This window comes from Oncorhynchus mykiss, chromosome 30, assembly GCF_013265735.2.
Source record: "Oncorhynchus mykiss isolate Arlee chromosome 30, USDA_OmykA_1.1, whole genome shotgun sequence".
In the NCBI taxonomy this organism is placed as follows: domain Eukaryota; kingdom Metazoa; phylum Chordata; class Actinopteri; order Salmoniformes; family Salmonidae; genus Oncorhynchus; species Oncorhynchus mykiss.
The window spans coordinates 31,879,085-31,895,355 of NC_050570.1; the positions used below are offsets into that span (position 1 = coordinate 31,879,085).

At 40.0% G+C, this 16,271-nt stretch overlaps 1 protein-coding gene across 2 annotated transcripts in view; it reads right to left on the reverse strand.

Annotated features, from left to right (window-relative positions):
* Positions 1-15,743, reverse strand: part of LOC110521718 (ecotropic viral integration site 5 protein homolog) — a 95,045-nt gene extending 79,302 nt beyond the window's left edge. Inside the window, exon 1 of one of the 2 annotated variants that reach the window (XM_021599519.2) lies at positions 15,720-15,743. The gene's annotated coding sequence lies outside the window, so the exon portion shown is untranslated. Of the gene's footprint in view, positions 1-15,042; positions 15,413-15,719 lie in introns of those variants that run through there. The other variant, XM_021599517.2, reaches the window with a different exon arrangement.
* Between the last annotated feature and the right edge of the window lie 528 nt (positions 15,744-16,271).

Consider the following 16,271-nt stretch of genomic DNA (forward strand, 5'->3'; position numbering starts at 1 on the left):
GTGGAGGGGAGGACTTGAGTATGCAATTGAAAGTATTCCTCTGACTCTCACTGCATCACTAAACTAGGTCAGGGTCAATGAAATACTATACATTACTTTAATAATAAACAGCTGTTTGGGCTGTCTTATAGAATGGTGGGAGGACATTTGTCAATGGCCTATATGATCCAATGAATAGGTCCAGTTAGTCATGGGATGTTGGGCCCAGAGATGCATGTTAGTTGAAACTCCCTGAGCCTATTAATTCATGCTATGTAAAGTGCTAGCCTATAACTGGCAGTGGTATTTCCAAGGTCAAAAACAGACAGATATTTATCGGTGTATTCTAGTTCCTGTTTGTGTCTGCAAAAGTTTTGGGCAAGTGTTGAGTCCCTCTCCAGTCTAAAAACAGGAAGCCAGTGCTAGCTGTGACCCACACCTGACACCAAGGTCTGTCACCAGACTTTGCTCTGACATGTTGCTTCTCTCTGTGGGATGAAAATTAGTCAATGTGGCTGGCATTCTCCTTGGCCATCTGATACTTTAGACTTGGCTAAAAGGCTTGTGAACTCCACTGTACAATTAGTCTAAAACAGCCCTCAGGCTCTAGTCTAGTAGACAGAAATAGTTATTTTAGCTGACCAGTCAGTACAGTAGTGCCAGCTCGGTACTAGGCCCTCTATCCTGCCTTGCACTGAAAAACAGGAAACAAGACCGACCACCACTGTTTTTAGTGCTACACCCTATCCCTGACCTGCCTAAAATATATATATTTTAAATCTCCCTTCTGACCTTGCAGGAAACTAGATTCATTACTCTTATGTTCAAAAATACAAGCATGTGTGAAATTCATGGGTCAAGATAGTTTTGTAAGTAGTGATGGGGAGAGAAACCTCTTTTTTTACACAGTTACAAAACAAACACGCTATTATTTTTTGGGACAAAATTATACTAATACTTTGAATCCAAGTATCAATATGTAAAAAGCGCAAGCTGGCTGTTCGTGCGCTAGAACACCATTATTTTTCATTCTATAGCTTGTTCTCCATCTTGCTGTCTCATCTCTCTGCAACAGACATATAGTGAGCAATATGTTTGGAATCAAAACGCAATAAAATCACAGTATCGAATCGCAATACATATAGAATCGGCACCTAAGTATAGTGATAATATCGTACGGTGAGGTCCCTGGCAATTCCTATCCTTATCAGTGGCTTTAAAATGAGTATGTCTAGGGATTGGCAACTTTGATGGGGTTGGAGTAGAGGACCTTGTGCATTTCAGGTAAAATAACAACTCAATGTTTATATCCCAGGACAAATTAGCTAGTAACAGCAAGCTAGCTAAATTGGACAAATTAGCTAGCAAGTGCAAGCTAACTAGCTAAATTGCCATACATGTTTAATGCTTTTCGACCTGTCCCCAAATTAATGTCATTGGTTCAGAATTAGTTTTGATATTTTAACCTGCGTGTCGTGATCGCGTTTGGTGTAGGGGGACAAAATAAATTCATGCACGATGGCGCACGTGCGCAGCCGGTTTGGGTTCCGTGTAAGACTGCTAATTAGCTAACAACTAGCTACCCGGACTATCCGCATTGACCTTTTTTGCACTAAATCTTGACTCATCAGATACGCCAGTGTTGCCCAACCCTGCTTCTCGAGTACCCCCAACAGTACAGTTTTGTTGTAGTCCTTCACAACACACCTTATTCAACTCAGTGCAGGTGTGCTTGTCCAGGGTTACAATAAAAACGTGTACTGTTGGGGGTACGCGAGGACCAAGGTTGGAAAACACTGACATTCGCTGATGTTACTGGTTATCTATTCTGTTGCTTAGTCACTTTAACCCTACCTATATGGACATATCTACCTCAATTGTTGCATTGTTGGGAAGGACCCGTAAATATGCATTTCACTGTTAGTCTACACCTGTTCTTTACAAAGCATGTGACAAATAACATTTTATTTGAACCCAGCCAGGGTCTTCTAACACTCTGTCCAAAATGGCACCCTATTCCCTACACAATTAGTGCACTGCTTTTGACCAGAGGCCAATGGGGCTATGGTCAAAAGAGTTCACTATGTAGGGAATAGAGTGCCATTTTGGACAGAGTGTTAGAAGAGGCAGCCTCCCTCTGGGAGCCAAGAGGGGGATGCAAGGGTGCAAGATAAGCTCCCTCAACACATCCCCAATGTGTTATGCCAGGCAGAACTAACCGGTAGGAGAAAAGATTACTCTGAGATTGACATAGAAAGGGAAGGAAGATGAGAGAGAGAGAGAGCAGCCTGTTCCAGGGATTAATGCTTCAGATCGTTTGTGCCGGGTTAACAAACACATATTGTAGTACTGTACAGCGAGAACCTCACTCTTATGTCTCTCTGCTGAGCACCTAAATCAAAAACATTCTGACTGTCGTGGAGGTGTGTCTGTGCACTGGGACATAACAGCGGAGGGGAACACAATTAGAACATGATCTCGCATACAGTGTTTTAATACTAGGAACAACTGGTCCACTGAGATTATGTAAGATTTACTGTCTAAAATCTATAGACCTGTCACAAAAAGAGGAGTAGGCCTATTCTTCTAGCAGGCAACTCACTCGGGCACAGGACCTACTCCAGGAGTAAAGGCGTCTGCATGCTTCCCAGCCGAAATAGTTTGGTACAGTTAGTCCATATATTGTGACGTTTCTGTTCGTTTCGGACTTCGGTGAGGGAGCCGCAGCCACGCCCTTTCGTCCGTGATTGGTCAACAGTAGGGATTCTTCAATAAAGTCTTTGTTATGAGATGAATGAGAGAGGACTTGTCATGCACATTTTTTATTTTCACTGAAAATTACTGCACCAAACTTAATTAGATGTAAAATTGACCGACTAAGATCTCTCCGGTAAAACCCTCAAAATTAACGATAGATTTCATGAGTTTCTTAGATTAATTATGACTATTTTGAGGGAGTGTATACAGGCTTTGGCGTCTCAAAAAGGACAACTCAAAAAGGACTATTGCGGCTTTATCGTTTTTCAAGCGAAGGTCTTTTAAGGGAGTATGTGAGCACACTCATTCCGTTTGGTGGCAGCAGAACTGAAGCATGCTGACGCCTTAAGCCTATGTGGTTAAAAACCTGATGAAAGGGTTTCTACTAGTGCACAGGTGGTAGGCTACCCATACTGACATTCTTCTCAGCAGCTAGGCCTATGCCTAGTCTGGGTCCCCCCTACATAAATCCTGGTTGGGTGCAGTCTATAATCATTCTCTCTTTTGTTAAGCCAAGGAACAGAGTGGTGAATGAATGGGGGGTTGCATCCCAAATGGCACCCTATTCCCTATATAGTGCACTACTTTTGACCAGGGCCCATGGGGCTCAGGTCAAAAGCATTGCACTATATAGGGAATAGGGTGCCATTTTGGATGCAGCGAGAGAAGCATTCTGCATGGCTAATGAAAGGCACAGCAAGGCAAGATTGTGAAGTCTGAATAAAAGTGCTTCTTAGCAAAACAGCGTTGCCGGTGAGATCAGCAAACTGAAACTCACCAAGGCCAGCAGCAGTCAAGAGCAATGCATCTCAGTGCAGTGCAGCTGAATAGACAAACCTCGGGGAATGTAGCACGACTAACTCAACTAGGATAAGCCAAATCCAGCTATCAATTAGACTATTTTCCTAATTTGTTATATCCTGTGAATTATGGTAACTTTTTTTCCAATATGTAGGCATGAGGAAAATCAAATCTTTTAATCCATTGCTGTCACTTCTGGGTGAGAAAAGTACAATTGCATCAGCAACAGAACTGGAATATGATTTATCTTGCACCTGCACATAAACATTCTCTCCACACGATAAGAACTCAAATCACAGCATGGCACAGCAGGGAGATTAGAAAACAGAATGTTAATGTGGGCCACCTTCAGAGAACAAGAACATACATTCCATTTGCTGTTGTCTGAGAGACTATGAGAAAGGAGGGCTGCCAGAAAGGGCACACAGTCTGTCAGGCGTGAGAATAAAGGCTTTTCAGTTCACACACAGAAGACATCTCAGATTGGTGCAGTGTACATTCAGCATTATCAATGGCCTTCTTGAGCGTCTTTCCTCAATGGACAATGCAATAAGAGTTATACGGTTAGCTGGGACTCAAATGGAAAACCTAGGCTAGATCATTTACATGTGGCCTACAACAGTATTCCCATGTTGACACCGTGGAAGAGGGCACCTCCTTACAACTTTCAAGAAACACATACAAATACACACAGCACTGAATACATTATCAATGGTGGTGACTCAACTGGTTTTATGACAACAAATATCCACACACTATGATGTTCTTAAGCAAATAAAAACGCCACAGAAACTGAATGGGCAGGTGGTGGAATGTTGCCCTGCTAAATCACTCCATAGGATTCACGTGGAGCCTGCCATACCTATAGTCTACTCTATATGGTTAGACAATTATGAAGGGGAAGCGCTCTGTCATAAAAACAACCAAAGTGTCTGACAGAGGGCAAGTACAGACAAGCCAGTCCTCCACAAGCCCAGTCTCTCTCAGTGGTGTGATTCGAATCTGAAGTCACACTTCTCCTCCTAGCCAACAAACGATCCAAGAAAACACCAAGAGGTTACATGGCAGGAATGTCTGGCCAGGACTGTGAGACGGAAGAGCAGACCCGGCATGTGACTCTATTACAAAGCGCAAATGTCTAAAACAGGTGTGCCTATGAGGAGTCCAGTGCTAAGGCAGTAGTTTCCTAGTGTTATCAACTAGGCTAGGTAGGTCTAAGATAATAGGGAGCCATTTTTAGTCTGAAGTTGTTCATGGTACAGGAAGAGAAAGAGAAATGTGAGTGTCAGCTAGCTACAGCATTACTAGCCAACACCCATTATAGCAACAGATGACTGCACACCTGGATCAGCAGTTAAGTGGATGAAGTTGAAAGGGGATCTTCAACACTTCTGCGTTCCAAATGGCACCCTATTCCCTATAGTACACTACTTTTGGCATAAGGCTCTGGGGTCAAAAATCGTGTACCATAATATAGGGAATAGGGTGCTATTTGGGACGGAGCCATAGAGCTGGGTTCGGGTTGAGGAGGATTCCTGCACAGTGAGAGTGCAGCTAGATGATGATTACTTCCAAGGATCAGATGGAAATGGTGGGGTTTATGGAAACATTTCAGCAGGGATTTCATCCTATGATGAAAAGTCCTTGGTGTGCTTACTTTCAATGAAAAGTAAACAAGCTAAGAGGAGGAGAACGGAAAATCTTATGCCCTCGGCTGGCCCTACCTACATTGTGTACAGTGAGAAATAACAGTCAAAGAACTGGATGGTTGTACTGTAGAGGCGGCAAACGTTAGCTATTGTTCTCTCTCTCAGCCAATGACAGGAGTTTGTCAGCCAGTAGCCAGCAGATCTAACCCGCTTGCTTACAGCTGCACTAGGGTCGGACAGCATTGCTGTGTATATTAAGACACAGCAGAGCCGGCGTGTGGGGGCAAAAAATGTATATTAGCATTACTTTAAATTATAGGTATGTACAATCCTGTACTCTGGTTGCGTAAATTGCTGTTTTCACCCAACTCTGTGCCTAATCCACCACGGGTCTTGTGTTCTTGCCCCCACCCTCTGTACTCTGAAATTTGCATGTTCGGAACGAGGTATCTCCGGTTCAAAAAAGTATCTCCTTAACCTCTATTCTAAGAACAAACAGTTCTTAGTACTCACAAGAGAACAGGATATTTGGCCACCTCATCCTGTAGATATTGGTTAGGTTCGACACATTGAGACATTTATGGTGGATTAAGGAAATGTAACAACGTTGGGCTAGATAAGGCAAGCCCCAACTCAGAATCATTGAGCTCTCACTATATCAACTCTATACTTCAGTATAGACAAAGTGGAGTCACAATTCAACGGCTAAGACACGAGACTACAGACAATCACGGACTACAAAAGGAAAACCAGCCACGTCACCGAGGCCGACGTTTTGCTTCCGGAAAGGCTAAACACATTCTTTGCACGCTTTGAGGTTAACACAGTGCCACCGACACGGCCTGCTACCAAGGGCTGTGGGCTCTCCTCCGTGGCCGACGTGAGTCAAACATTGAAACATGTTAACCCTTGCAAGGCTGCCGGTCCAGACAAGAGGTCGAAAGATTATGATTTTTCAACGCCATAACCGATTATTGGAGGACCAAAAAAAGCAGATACCAATTTCTTTAAAAAAAATAATAAATTTTAAAAAATAAATATATATATATATATATATATATATATATATATATATAATATTTTTTTTTTTAAATCGGCCACTTTTTACATATATTTGTAATAATGACAATTACAACAATACTGAATGAACACTTATTTTAACTTTATGTAATACATAAATACATTGTCTCAAATAAATAATGAAACATGTTTAATTTGGTTTAAATAATGCAAAAACAGTGTTGGAGAAGAAAGTAAAAGTGCAATATGTGCCATGTAAAAAAAAGCTAACGTTTAAATTCATATGAAAGCTGGTGGTTCAATATTCCCAGTTCGTCAATATACCCAGTTAAGAATTTTAGGTTGTAGTTATTATAGGACTATTTCTCTCTATACCATTTGTATTTCATATACCTTTGACTTCTGGATGTTCTTATAGGCAATTTAGTATTGCCAGCCTAATCTCCGGAGTTTGCTAGGCTTGAAGTCATAAACAGCGCTGTGCTTCAAGCATTGCGAAGAGCTGCTGGCAAGCGCAGGAAAGTGCTGTTTGAATGAATGCTTATAAGCCTGCTGCTGCCTACCACCGCTCTATCAAATCGTAGACTCAATTATAATATACTAAACACAGAAATATGAGCCTTTGGTCAGTAATATGGTCAAATCCGGAAACTATCATTTAGAAAACAAAACATTTATTATTTCAGTGAAATACAGAACCGTTCCGTATTTTATCGAACGGGTGGCATCCATAAGTCTAACTATTGCTGTTACATTGCACAACCTTCAATGTTACGTCATAATTCTGTACAATTCTGGCAAATTACTTACGGTCTTTGTTAGGAAAAAATGGTCTTCACACAGTTCGCAACGAGCCAGGCGGCCGAAACTGCTGCATATACCCCGATTCTGCTTGCACAGAACGCAAGAGAAGTGACAATTTCCCTAGTTAATATTGCCTGCTAACATGAATTTCTAAATATGCACGTTTAAAAAAAATATCCTTGTGTATTGATTTTAAGAAAGGCATTGATGTTTATGGTTAGGTACATTGGTGCAACGACAATGCTTTTTTCACGAATGTGCTTGTTAAATCATCACCCGTTTGGTAAATTAGGGTGTGATTCGATGATAAATGAACAGGCACCGCATTGATTGCAACGCAGGACAAGCTAGTTAAACTAGTAATATCAACCATGTGTAGTTAACTGGTGATTATGTGAAGATTGATTGTTTTTTATAAGTTTAATGCTAGCTAGCAACTTACCTTGGCTCCTTGCTGCATTCGCGTAACAGGTGGTCAGCCTGCCACGCAGTCTCCTCGTGGAGTGCAATGTCATCGGCATCCAAAAATGCTGATTACCGATTGATATGAAAACTTGAAATCGGCCCTAATTAAATCGGCCAATGCCGATTAATCGGTCGACCTCTAGTCCAGACGGCATCCCTAGCCGTCTCCTCAGAGCATCCGCAGACCAGCTGGCTGGTGTGTTTACGGGCATATTCAATCTCCCTATCAAAGTCTGCTGTCCCCACATGCTTCAAGATGGCCACCATTGTTCCTGTACCCAAGAAAACAAAGGTAACTGGATTTAATGACTATCGCTCTGTAGAACTCAGTGCTGTAATCATGCTTTGAGAGACTAGTAAAGGATTATATCACCTCCACCTTACCTGTCACCCTAGACCCACTTCAATTTTCTTACCGCTCCAATAGTTCCACAGACGATGAAATTGCCATCACACTGCCCTATCCCATCTGGACAAGAGAAATACTTATGTAAGAATGCTGTTTAGTGACTATAGCTCAGCATTCAACACCATAGTACCCTCCAAACTCATCATTAAGCTTGAGGCCCTGGGTCCTACCCCCACCCTGTGCAACTGGGCCCCCAGGTAGGAAACATCACCTCCACTCCGCTGATCCTCAACACTGGGGCCCCACAATGGGCCACCCACACAGACAGCGCGGTGATGAAGGCGCAACAGAGCCTCTTCAACCTCAGGAGACCAAATAGATTTTGTCTGTACATTTTTACAGATGAACAATTTAAAGCATTCTGTCAGGCTATATAACCGTGTGGTAGGGCAACTGCACAGCACGCAACCACAAGGCTCTCCAGAGGGTGGTGCGGTCCAACCAACGCATCACCGGGGGCAAACTACTCGCCCTCCAGGACACCTACAGCTCCCGATGTCACACTAAGGCCAAAAAGATCAAAGGACAACAACCACCTGTTCATGTTCACCCCGCTATCATCCAGAAGGCAAAGTCAGTACAGATGCATCAAAGCTGGGGCAGAGAGACTGAAAAACAGCTTCTATCTCAAGGCCATCAGACTGTTAAACAGCCATCACTAACATAGAAAGGCTGCTGCTTATATGCATAGACTAGGAATCACTGGTCACTTTAAGGAATGGAACACTAGTCACTTTAATAATGTTTACATACACACATTATATATATATATAATATATATATATAATATATATATATTATATATATATATATAATATATATATATAATATATATACACACACACACACACACACACACACACACACACACACACATCTCATTTATATACTGTATTCTATGGTATCTTAGTCACTTAATGTTTACATATCTGGCATTACTCATCTCATGTGTATATACTGTTTTCTATACTATTTTACGGTATCTCATTCACTTAATGCTTAGATATCTTGCATTACTCATCTCATATGTATATACTGTTTTTCAAAACTATTCTACTGTATCTTAGTCCGTTCCGCTATGCCATCGCTCGTCCATATGTACATAGTCTTAATTCATTCATACTTAGATGTGTGTATTGGGTATATGTTGTTTAATTTGTTAGATATTACTGCACTGTCAGAACTAGAAGCACAAGCATTTCACTACACCCGCAATAACATTGGTTAACCTCTCTGGGATATGTGGGACGGTAGCGTCCCACCTGGCCAACACCCAGTGAAAATGCAGAGCGCCAAATTCAAATAAATTACTATAAAAATTCAACTTTGAAATCACACATTGAATATACCAAATTAAAGCTACACTTGTTGTGAATCCAGCCAACATGTCAGATTTCAAAAAGGCTTTTTGGCGAAAGCATAAGATGCTATTATCTGATGATAGCACAACAGTAAACAAAGAGAGAAAGCATATTTCAACCCTGCAGGCGCTACACAAAACGCAGAAATAAAATATAAATCATGCCTTACCTTTGACGAGCTTCTTTTGTTGGCACTCCAATATGTCCCATAAACATCACAAATGGTCCTTTTGTTCGATTAATTCAGTCGATATATATCCAAAATGTCCATTTACTTGGCGCGTTTGATCCAGAAAAACACAGCTTCCAATTTGCGCAATGTTTACAGGTAACTTTAGAGATATTTTGTAGTGACTTTGCAAAACATTTCAAACTACTTTTGTAATACAACTGTAGGTATTTTTAAACGTTAATAATCGATCAAATTGTATACGGGACTATCTGTGTTCAATACAGGAAGACAACAAACTAACGCAACCTTTCTGGTCTTGCGCAACTCTCAAACAGTACACATAACGTGACAGTCATTCAAGATGGCCGTACTACTTCATTACACAAAGGAATAACCTGAACCAATTTCTAAAGACTGGTGACATCCAGTGGAAGCGGAAGGAACTGCAAACAAGTCCCTTAGAAATCTAGTTTCCCAATGAAAACTCATTGAATAGACAGTGACCTCAAAAAAATTCTGAATGATTTGTCCTCAGGGTTTTGCCTGCTACATAAGTTATGTTATACTCACAGACATGATTCAAACAGTTTTAGAAACTTCAGTGTTTTCTATCCAAATAATATGCATATCTTATATTCTGGGGATGAGTAGCAGGAAGTTGAAATTGGGCACGCTATTTATCAAAAAGTGAAAATCCCTATCCATTTAGGGTTTACGTATAATTTATGTATGAGTGAACCTTATATTTTTGAGATGTGAATACCAGGTATGTCTACTTCACCATCCGCCCATTTTATTGGTAAACTACAAGGTAGTGTTAACTTACCCTACATTATTCATCTCATATGCATCTCATATGCATACGTATATACTGTACTCTATATCATCGACTGTATCCTTATGTAATACATGTATCACTAGCCACTTTAAACTATGCCACTTTGTTTACATACTCATCTCATTTGTACATACTGTACTCGATACCATCTACTGTATCTTGCCTATGCTGCTCTGTACCATCACTCATTCATATATCCTTATGTACATATTCTTTATCCCCTTACACTGTGTACAAGACAGTAGTTTTGGAATTGTTAGTTAGATTACTTGTTATTACTGCATTGTCGGAACTAGAAGCACAAGCATTTCGCTACACTCGCATTAACATCTGCTAACCATGTGTATGTGACAAATAAAATTTGATTTGACATTGTCTTTTAAACAATCCAATACGTAATATGGTATACTTGTCATAATTAGGTTTTAGTCCAGCTAGGCTAGAAAAGTGATCAAGATCTTCAATGAGACTGTATAGGTATCCAGATTACAGACTTAAGAAAAAACTAGTCATCGCATACATTGACACTTGTTTTTAATCTTTTTGATTTCTAAACAAGCCAACCTTAAAACCAACTGCAGCATTACCACAAAAATGGAGGCAAGTGGAAAAATGAGAAGGTAGGGAACTTGTTTGCCTGCCATATATTAAATATACAAATTGGCTTAAAATAATTGGCATGTATAGAGATAGATACACCAGTTTCATTTGAGGACAAAAATGTTGACAGCTGCGTCATACAGGTTGCAAAATAGATGGGAAGAGATTTTCAAAGTAATGATTCTATGGCACATGGTTAATGAACTGGTACAAAAAACTAGACTTGATTCAACACTGAGTCTTTCCATTTAAATTATTATATACACAATTCTTGCCACTAACATAATTATATATATATATATATATATATACACAGTGCCTTGCGAAAGTATTCGGCCCCCTTGAACTTTGCGACCTTTTGCCACATTTCAGGCTTCAAACATAAAGATATAAAACTGTATTTTTTTTGTGAAGAATCAACAACAAGTGGGACACAATCATGAAGTGGAACGACATTTATTGGATATTTCAAACTTTTTTAACAAATCAAAAACTGAAAAATTGGGCGTGCAAAATTATTCAGCCCCCTTAAGTTAATACTTTGTAGCGCCACCTTTTGCTGCGATTACAGCTGTAAGTCGCTTGGGGTATGTCTATCAGTTTTGCACATCGAGAGACTGACATTTTTTCCCATTCCTCCTTGCAAAACAGCTCGAGCTCAGTGAGGTTGGATGGAGAGCATTTGTGAACAGCAGTTTTCAGTTCTTTCCACAGGTTCTCAATTGGATTCAGGTCTGGACTTTGACTTGGCCATTCTAACACCTGGATATGTTTATTTTTTAACCATTCCATTGTAGATTTTGCTTTATGTTTTGGATCATTGTCTTGTTGGAAGACAAACCTCCGTCCCAGTCTCAGGTCTTTTGCAGACTCCATCAGGTTTTCTTCCAGAATGGTCCTGTATTTGGCTCCATCCATCTTCCCATCAATTTTAACCATCTTCCCTGTCCCTGCTGAAGAAAAGCAGGCCCAAACCATGATGCTGCCACCACCATGTTTGACAGTGGGGATGGTGTGTTCAGCTGTGTTGCTTTTACGCCAAACATAACGTTTTGCATTGTTGCCAAAAAGTTCAATTTTGGTTTCATCTGACCAGAGCACCTTCTTCCACATGTTTGGTGTGTCTCCCAGGTGGCTTGTGGCAAACTTTAACCAACACTTTTTATGGATATCTTTAAGAAATGGCTTTCTTCTTGCCACTCTTCCATAAAGGCCAGATTTGTGCAATATACGACTGATTGTTGTCCTATGGACAGAGTCTCCCACCTCAGCTGTAGATCTCTGCAGTTCATCCAGAGTGATCATGGGCCTCTTGGCTGCATCTCTGATCAGTCTTCTCCTTGTATGAGCTGAAAGTTTAGAGGGACGGCCAGGTCTTGGTAGATTTGCAGTGGTCTGATACTCCTTCCATTTCAATATTATCGCTTGCACAGTGCTCCTTGGGATGTTTAAAGCTTGGGAAATCTTTTTGTATCCAAATCCGGCTTTAAACTTCTTCACAACAGTATCTCGGACCTGCCTGGTGTGTTCCTTGTTCTTCATGATGCTCTCTGCGCTTTTAACGGACCTCTGAGACTATCACAGTGCAGGTGCATTTATACGGAGACTTGATTACACACAGGTGGATTGTATTTATCATCATTAGTCATTTAGGTCAACATTGGATCATTCAGAGATCCTCACTGAACTTCTGGAGAGAGTTTGCTGCACTGAAAGTAAAGGGGCTGAATAATTTTGCACGCCCAATTTTTCAGTTTTTGATTTTAAAAAAAAGTTTGAAATATCCAATAAATGTCGTTCCACTTCATGATTGTGTCCCACTTGTTGTTGATTCTTCACAAAAAAATACAGTTTTATATATTTATGTTTGAAGCCTGAAATGTGGCAAAAGGTCGCAAAGTTCAAGGGGGCCGAATACTTTCGCAAGGCACTGTATATATATATATATATATATATATATATAAGTAAAATCTAAAGAGATATAAAATCTCAGCTCTTTAGATTTTGCTGTGAAGAAACAGAATAACTAGATCATATATTCTGGTATTGCCCCTATGTAGCTTGTTTCTGGTCACAGGTCCAGGAACAGTTTATAAAATGTTTAAATAAAATCGCAACATGCACTTAAAATTAACCTTACAAATAGCAGTGTTGGGTGATTTGGAAAGCCATAGTCAGTCAATAAATAATATAATAATACTTGTAAGAAAGGTTTATCTTTAGCTCACAATCTGTGGATATTATATAATTAGAAAATGTAAAAAATGTATGTAAAACAACACAGTACAAATTTGACTCAACTTATTTTGGAAAGCTTGTGGAAGGCTACCCAAAACATTTGACCCAAGTTAAACAATTTAAAGACAATGCTACCAAATACCAATTGAGTGTATGTAAACTTCTGACACACTGGGAATGATGAAATAAATAAAAGCTTAAATAAATCACTCTCGACTATAATTCTGACATTTCACATTCTTAAAATAAAGTGGTGATCCTAACTGACCTAAGACAGGGAATTTTTACTAGGATTAAATGTCAGGAATTGTGAAATACTGAGTTGAAATGTAGTTGGCTAAGGTGTATGTAAACTTCCGACTTCAACTGTATATGTAGAATAAATGCTGTAAAAAACAAACAAGATATGTGTCCCCCGAAGAGGGGGGGTGGGGTGGATTGGTTAATAAAAAATATGAATAAATAAGAAAGGCGCCTTGTGTGAAAGATGACAAACAGTGACATATTGATCCCATATTGATCTTTCACACAATCAGGCTAACTGGTGTGAAAGGGCTAACTAGTTAGCAGTGTGCACTAGTAGTGTTTCAATCGGTGATGTCACTCGGTCTGAGACATTGAAGTGGTTGTTTTACTAGCTCTACAAAGACTGCTTCAGTTGTGGATGTGTTCAGAGGGTCCCTGGCTCTATCCCAGGTTGGGATAGAAGCAATACTTTTACACAATCTGTACTGCAAGTAGGCTAATTGTAGTTCTACTATGGAAACAGATAAATGAAGCTGTCAACTCAGCAATTCACAGGTTTCAGATTTCACCCCTTTTTAATGTTTTTTAAAGTCAAACTAATAGAACAATAACAAAATATGATGTTAAGTCCATAAGAACACTTAATTAAAAACCACTAGGAGACCACTTTTGAGGTCTGGGAAAAACCTAGGATTTTTTGTGTGTGTGTAGTTACCCTTTAATTCATGTACCCAGGCACCTAGCACTGTTGTTTGGTTAGCAATGTTTCTGTAGCACATGAAAAAAAAATGGCTTTCCTGCCTTGATTGATTGAAACCTGGACGGAGTAGAGGGATTTATGTTTATAGAACAGTACCGCAATTCAGAATCAATTCACGTTTAGATGGAGTATTTGGCTGTTATAGCTTCCAGAGTCAATTCGCCCTTTAAACAGAACATGCAAGGGACTAAGGAGTAATGTTAGGCTCCTTTCGTCCAATATTGGGCTCGTCCGAACCTAGTGCAGCTGTAAGTAAACGGATCAGATCAGCCAGGTACTGTTCATTTGAAGAACTCACCTGGAAACTGACTGGTGCTGGACTTGAAACAGATTAATTTAAAACTACATCAGCTATCTTGAAAGTAACTTAAAACGATAAGCAAAAAAACGGTTCTCCTTCAACCATTGTGACTACAAATGTAACTAGCTACAGTAACAACATGTAACAAGCAACAGTAACTGAAGTGTTTATAACGGGTGTTGTTTGAAGTATCTGATGAGGTGTGAGTTTTGTTTGCTGTCCACATACGTAACCGTTACTTTCTGAAGTTCCTTGGCTGGCTACAGGAAATAGTTTGCATGCAGTTTAGCTAACTAGCGATGTATTATGAGTTCATGAACAAACAGCTTATTAGCTATGGAAGTTGCTAGTTAGTTAGCTAAGCTAGGTAGCTAACCAGTTAGCTAATGCAGTTTACATGATTAGCCAGCAAGTTAGCTAACTAACGTTATTTAGTGACATAAAAAGCTAACTGAATTACAGAACCGTCTCAAGCGACCTACAGTACCAGACGCATGATTAACTCCAGACTATTTCCAAACACTGTAGCTAGCTAGCTAACATGAAACCTATCCGGCTGGAGAGGAAAAGTAGCTTGACAACTATTAACGTTAGCTAGCAACAGCTCCTTGCTCTCACAAAAAAAAACGGAACCGTACTTACCTTGCCTGGAAGCCTTTTCAATCCTCAGAGATCAATATGAACTTTCCATGGACCAAAGTACAACTGCACAGTCTTGCGCAATTGAACTGTAAGGAGTTCAACAGCCAGGTTTCAGATTTGATTTAATGCCGAGTGTTAGTTTGCTTGTTAGCTGCCGCTAGCTGATTTCACCACCAGGCAACAGCTCCACCGTCCAGCCCATCGAGCCGAATACGTGTAACCTACACAAATCCACAGCCCGCTCGTGCCAACAAAAGGGCAGCTCCAATGTTTACATCCACTGTACAGAGCATGCGTCACGTCAGTCGACCTCAAAAACCTAACAACTGAAAAAAATAGTACACTACTGCTATCTACTGTTTATTGTATTGCCCTACACTTAGCTACATAAACTTCGTTAGCTTTTTGGCCTCTTCATAAACTCCATTAGCTAGCCCTATAGGTTTTTGAAAAATGATGCAAGTTCATGTCAGCCATTTCTTATCAGCACACAAGCTAAAACACTATCAGATAATATAGTAGACCCATTGGATAATTCTGTATCAGTTTTAATCTCATAAAAAGTTTTCTTAACATATATTTGCTCTGTAAAACAGTATGTTCCTATTAGCTGTAGTCTACTAAAGTCAAGAGTAACTACAAAGAACTGGAAGCCAATCACTACAGCACAAACTCACCTGAGGCTAACTGTCTCTGACAACAGTATCAATTCCACAGGACGTTTTGGAATTTTGCTGCCCGGAGTAGATCACAGCAAACATCCCACACTCAGAGTGGGTGACAGAGAGACAATGTCAATCAGAAAATGTCAATATAAAGGTTCACGATCAGCTGTCCAGCTCAGACTAAAGAAGCACTTAAGCCTTTTCTAAGACAGGTGAGAATGAGGTGAATGGCAGAGCTGACTTTTTTTGATCCACACTTGAACAAAATGTCATCAAACAAACTTTTCTGGTTTTACGTGGAAGTACTTACATAAATATCATATTTCTTATGTTAGCCACACCCTTGTCTGTCCTAAAAAAAAATGTCTGACGTATGACTCTTGCCTACGCCATACATGCACAGTATGTCTGTTATGGACTGACAATAGATACAGTACAAACCACATACTATAACAGAAAAAACACCCATTTGACGACACTTGTATGTTCTGTACAAAAACCCTTTGGGTTTATTAAAATGTTCCTATCTCAAAACGTAGATACCTTACAATAAGGAAAACAAAA